This window comes from Cetorhinus maximus, chromosome 14, assembly GCF_964194155.1.
Source record: "Cetorhinus maximus chromosome 14, sCetMax3.hap1.1, whole genome shotgun sequence".
NCBI lineage: Eukaryota > Metazoa > Chordata > Chondrichthyes > Lamniformes > Cetorhinidae > Cetorhinus > Cetorhinus maximus.
The window spans coordinates 18,044,958-18,050,957 of record NC_135892.1 but is presented as its reverse complement, the minus strand read 5'-3'; positions in this window follow the sequence as shown (position 1 = coordinate 18,050,957).

Below are 6,000 nucleotides of genomic sequence, written 5' to 3'. Positions count from 1 at the left end.
AGGGGGGAGGGCGGGGAGGGAAGCGGTCACACATTAGGGAAGCCTTGTATAAAGTGACCATTCCTCTGCAGCTGAAACAATTCAGGTGCAGCCACGTTGACATGCGTGGAGTCGGGCCTTTAGCTTAACTGCCCACTCAAGGAACGCAGAGGCCTGAATGTACCACCAAGTGCTCCAGAGCTTTTCGTCCCTTGGGCACAGACTGCAAACTAATGAGTGTTTTAGTGGACTGGAGAACAGTTGGACAACTGGACATGTTATACAATCTCCTTGCTAAAGCTGGCTGTGGAGCAGTCACTGGTGGAGGTGCTCACAGCCCCTTGCAATGTCATCATTCAGGTTTGGACCAGTCTCCCCCATGGCCCAAGCTAACAGTGCAGCCTTGCAGTGCGGGTTAGGAGAATGCTTGTGCCTGAGCTGAGAGCACAGCATGTAGTCCAGTGGCCGAAGCTGCAGCCAATTGCTCAGGTGGATTGGGGCGAAGGTGAGTAGGGTTTTGGCAGCCATGCAGCGCACTAATCTCTGACCATCCAAGTGGTTACCAGCTCTCTATGGGATGTGTTCAGAGGCCTTCAGACTTAACCAAGAGAGTTTCTTAGTACACCTCTCTTTCATCTTGCAGGAGGAGTACATCAGGAGCATGGAGCCTGGTGACCAGCTGTATGCCTCATGGCGTACAGAGAGCAGAGATGAAGGAGAGGAGAGTGACAGAGGCGCCTGGCTGGGCAGAGGAAGGAGCAGCACCCTCAGGAAGAAGGGGTGGCTGGGGCTCCAGCACACACCCCTGAACAGCCATAGTGAGCCGTCACTAGTCAGCACCTAGCTAAACGCAGGGTCTGTAGACAGCGCTTGTCATTCCTGCAGATGACCTAGAACCAGTGTCGCTGAAGACTGCGCATGTCCAGGGTACTGGTTGGTCACATCTGCCACCTGCTGCAGGATTTGGCACCATGGGCATATTGCCCATGGCCGTGAAAGTGACAGCAGCACTCAATTTTTACGCCAGTGGCTCCTTTCAGGGCTCCACGGGTGACCTCTATGGGATATCTCAAGCCTCCACCCACAAATGCACCCATGAGGTCATGGACGCCATCTTCGCAAAGGCACAACTTTGTGCATTTCGCCTGGGACCAGGAAAGCCAGGGAGCAAGGGCGCTGGGATTTGTGCAGATCTCAGTTTTTCCACAGGTGCAGGGTGCCATCAACTGCGCTCAGGTGGCGCTCAGATTTCTGTGGCAACAAGCGATCAACTACACCGACCACAAGGCCTTCCACTCGCTGCATGTTCAGCTGGCATGTGACCACCATAGACATGTCTTACAGGTCTGCGCATGTTTCCCAAGGAGTGTCCACCACTCCTACATTTTTAGTCGGTCTCAGATCCCTGATACCTTCCAGGGTCCAGAGAGGCTGCAGGGATGGATTCTCAGGGACAAGGGCTACCCCACAGAGGACGTGGGTGATGACACCCTTCAGCAGCCTCAGACTGCAGCAGAGCGATGGTGTAATCAGGCTCATGCTGCAACTCACACCTTGGTGCACGCATCGTTGTCGCCTGCTGCGCCCTTCACAACCTGGCACTGCAACCGGGAGAGGAGCTGGCAGAGGAGGAGATGGAGGAGCTGGAGGTCTCCTCCGATGAGGAGGCTGTCAACGGGGATGAGGGTCAGGAGGTCCTCAAAGGGGAGGGTGACGGCGATGAGGCCATCGCACTGGCCAGACAAGGCAGGCGTGCTCGGGAGGCCCTCATAGCCACAAGATTTGTAATGACGACATGCAGTGGGGACACTCCATAGATCCTCACATAGTTTATGTGAATGTCTGACTCCTGTCTGGCTGATGGCACCTCACTTGTGCTCTGTGAACAGGGTCATATCATGGAGATGCAGTGGGCAAACTTTAACTTCTCCTGATCCTATTAAACCTTTGTGAGCTGAATCCTTCAGGACCACACAGTTACCGGACACAGATGCTGATGGGATGAGGTGCCAGCCACAACTCAAAGGTGCTGAGAGCACACGGAGAGAATGATGGAACTCTGTGCCGCTGGCTCAGGACATTCTGGCAGCAATGATAAGTCCCATCAAAGTGCAGGCATGACTGATGTGTCCAGTGACAGTGAAGGCCACACCATCAGCATGCTGGGAAGATTGCACAAAGCACAGGGAAGAGGCCCTGGATTGAGACGCCTGCCTTTATCATGTACAGGGACCAAGGTTTCACATCTGAGTGACATGAACACTGCTCGTCATAACAAGGAATCATAGGCAAAGAGACGTTCTTGGGAGTTTACTAACAAAGTGAACATTATGTGCAAGTGATTAACACCCATGCCCAGGCTGTGCAAACACATCTTCTTAACCTTCCTAACCCTGCCGCTGCATCTTGGTGCTCCCCTGGCATCCACAGAGGAGGTGGAGGCAGCTGTTGACTGCTATGGCCTGCCTGTGATGACCTGACTGGCTTCCTCTGGAGGGCCAAGACCTGAGGGCCCCGGCTTGCTTTTAGGGTCCTGCTGAGTGGCAGTGGCACCCTTCTCGGCCTGTGGAGCTGGGCTTGCGGGCGTCACAGGAAGAGGTGATTCGGATGGGCCAGACACTCCCGGAGTCATCTGGATGGATGACCCCAGGGTGTGCAGATGCTGATCCTTCTCCCTATGGATGCCAGGGGGCCCCCAGCTGACTCCTTGAGGAGAAGGGGTAGCTGGAGTGAAATCGGGCTGCCTTGCACCCCTCTCACGTACACACTGTTGGAGGCCAACAATGGCATCAACGATGCAGGTCAGCCCACGCAGCAGCGCAGGACCAATATCCTGGGCCAAGGTCTCCATGGCAGCCACCATCCTACCAGTGTTGACCTCGGTGCATTGGCATGCTGGCGCAATGACCTCAGACTGAAGGCAGGCGGACTCCTTCCATCATGCCTTGAAACCTAAGGAGTCCAGCAGTCATCCCTTCCTGATGTTCCCGAGTTTGCCTTTGCAGCTCCAGCAACTGTGACATGACCGAGTCCAGAGGCTCATCATCTGACTCGGACTCAGCAGATTTCTGGCCTCCAGCAGACCTCCGAGTTCCAGAAACCTGAGGAGTCCCTGCCGCCGCCTGCTGTGGATCAGACGGTGCGATGTGCTCACCAGATTGTGACTCCGAGGCTACTCTAAAGCTGGGTCCCACTGAGATGCGTGTCTCAGTGTTGGAGGGTGTGGGTGAGCGCTGTGATAGGACTTCAGTGAGGGTTTCGCAGATTCCTCTTCTGAGGTTTCTTCGGGGCTTGAGTCGAGGATCTGGGTCGAGGATTCCCTCGGCTGTTTGGCAGATGTGCCTGCAAAAGCTAGAAGAGATAATTAGTGCATGGCAGTGGCCTGTGAAATAGGGCACATGTTTCATAGCATGGTTGTCTGATGGATGTTGCACTGCTGGATCCTCACTTGGTAGAGCAGCACCGACCTCACCGTCAGCACAGGATCGGTCAAGATCCCCGCCGGCCAGCTGGATGGCTCTATTTCCAAAGTCCACGAGGATGTTGATTTCAGGCATTCCTCCACCGGTCTGCAGCCTCTCCCTCTTGTTGTGTGCCAGCTTGTCCTGCAGGATGCCTGCCAGGTCAGATGATAAGTGTGCTTGGTTTGTGTGGGTGGTGAGTGGTCCCATGGATGGGATGAAGACAATGAGGGTGTGTATGAGGGAGTGAATAGTGATGTCCCTTGAACTGGCAGTGAGTGAGCTCCCTGTAGGTGTGTGATGGGTTTGGGAGTGCGTGGGTTGAGAGTGATGAGAAGAGTGACTTACTCTGGTGGAAGGGAGGAGATCATTCACCCTTTTGTGGCACTGGGTGGCTGTCCTCTTTTGCAAGGGTGTTGACACTGACCACCGCCGCCACCGCCTCCCAAGCCAGATTGGCGATGCTGCTGCCCCTCCTGCAGCCAGGGTGGGTGTAGAGGACATCACAGCGGGGCCTCCACGGCAGCCAAAAGGCGTTTCAGGGACGCGTCACTGAATCGTGGGGGGGTGGGTGTGGTGTTGCAGCCTTCTTGCCATGTCTACTGTGCAGCGGCGCTGGGCTGGAAGCACTGAGAGGTGTGCGCGCAGCAGCACGTTAAAACCTGGCACCCGGCGTGAGGAAGCAGCGAAGTGACCGCGTGGCAAGCGACTCAGAGGCCACCTGCCAGCCAAATGGCGTATCTCCTGGGAACGCAGGGTCAATGAGGCAGGGTTGGGATGATATGGTGTGACCAGCGGGTAAACCGTTCTTCCTCCCACCTGCTACTGCACTTAGTGCAAATCTGGGACAATTCTGCCCTGTGTTATTTGCCTCAATCACTCTAAATGGTAGGGAGCTCCACACTTTTACCACTCTGAGTAAAGAAATTTCTACTGAATTCTCTTGTTAGATTTATTAGTGATTTCCTTGTACTTATGACCACTAGCTTTGAACAACCCTAGAAGCGGAAATATCCTAACTATGTAAGCCTAGCGAAACTCTTCATAATTTTAAAGTCCTTCATTAGGTCAGCCCTCAACCTTCTATTTTCTAAGGAAAGAAAAAGCAACCAATTCAATCCTTTCTAACTATAACCGCTCTGTCCTGGTGTCATAGTTGAAATCTATGTACCTTCTCCAGTGCTTCTATATCCTAGAGAAAAGACAGAGCTTGGGGTCCCACAGTATACCTCCTTTCCACCTCAGGGAGTGAGATCTGTACCAATGCTGGCGAACGCGCTGCGCATTTTGTGCATTTTCTGTTCTTTGATTTGTTTTAGATCTCTAGCTGTAGTTTCAAGCTCTTGTCCCATTACAGACTTTAATAGAATACTCGTTTCCAATTTCACTAAGTTTTGCGGTCTGCCATTGATAAATTACGCATCAAAAGAAAGTCTCATTCGTCCAAAAATAATCAGAATGGCTCATCGCTTGCTCAGCGCAACAAGTGCAAACAAGTGGAGATTTGGCAGCAGTTGCAGTGCGCCAGTTGAGAATAGCAGTCTTTATCCTCCAAAATGTTGCAAAATTTATCCAATAAATGTCAAAAATCAATGTTTTCGATGGACCCTTGCCTCAAACCTCTCTGCCCTTCTCGAATAAATCTTGATCTTTTAGTGTTCATGTTCCCCTTCAAGAAAGTTGAAATACCCCGCAGCTGGCTGTTGGCTCTGAGAGGAGTTTAGAATCACCACTGGTTAGCTCACTGATTGTTCTTTTCCCCACTGCTCTTCAGGCTGAGCACCACGCCTGTTTCTGGCCAACTAACTAGTTATATGAGAGGATCTGTCACCTTCATCTGTGCTGATACTTCATAATTTCCAGATCATTAAGCTCAACAGTACCAGAACTGACCTGGACTAACGTAACTCATTCTTCAGTCAGATTAGGCAGCTGTACATATTCCTCATTAGTGAGTCCAACTTGGCCTGGCAGATAGTACTCTCTCTCTCTCTTCAGAGTCTAAAGGTTACAGATTCCATTCCCACTCCAGGGATTCAAATATGTAATACTCTGCTACATTACTGAGAGAGTGCAGAAGTGTTGGATGTGCTGCCTTTTGAATGAGACATTAAACGAGGGTGCTGTTCAGGTGGATATTACAGATCCCAGGGCACTATGAGAAGAAGAATGGCTAATGTTAATCCCTCAACCAACGTCGCTAAATCAGGTTAACTGGTCACTTCCTATTTGTGGGATCTTGTTGTGTGTTATTCTGCTTGCCACGTTTGCCAAAAATAACTATAGTGCTTATATTTCAAAAATAACTCATTGGCTGTAAAGTGCCTGGGGTTATTGAAAGGATTGATGTGAATATTGGTGTTCTTCTCTGCCTTAACAAACAAAACCTTGGCTTCTTCCTGACTTCTCATGAATTTATGAAAGGGTAGAGCCACTGGGAGCAGCCAATGATTCTTTCTGTCTCCATTCTGCCATTTTTATTTGCATTCACTTTTCAGGAATATCACCTTCTCTGTTTCTGAACAAAGATTGAGTCCCGTTTACCTATCATCACTGTGCT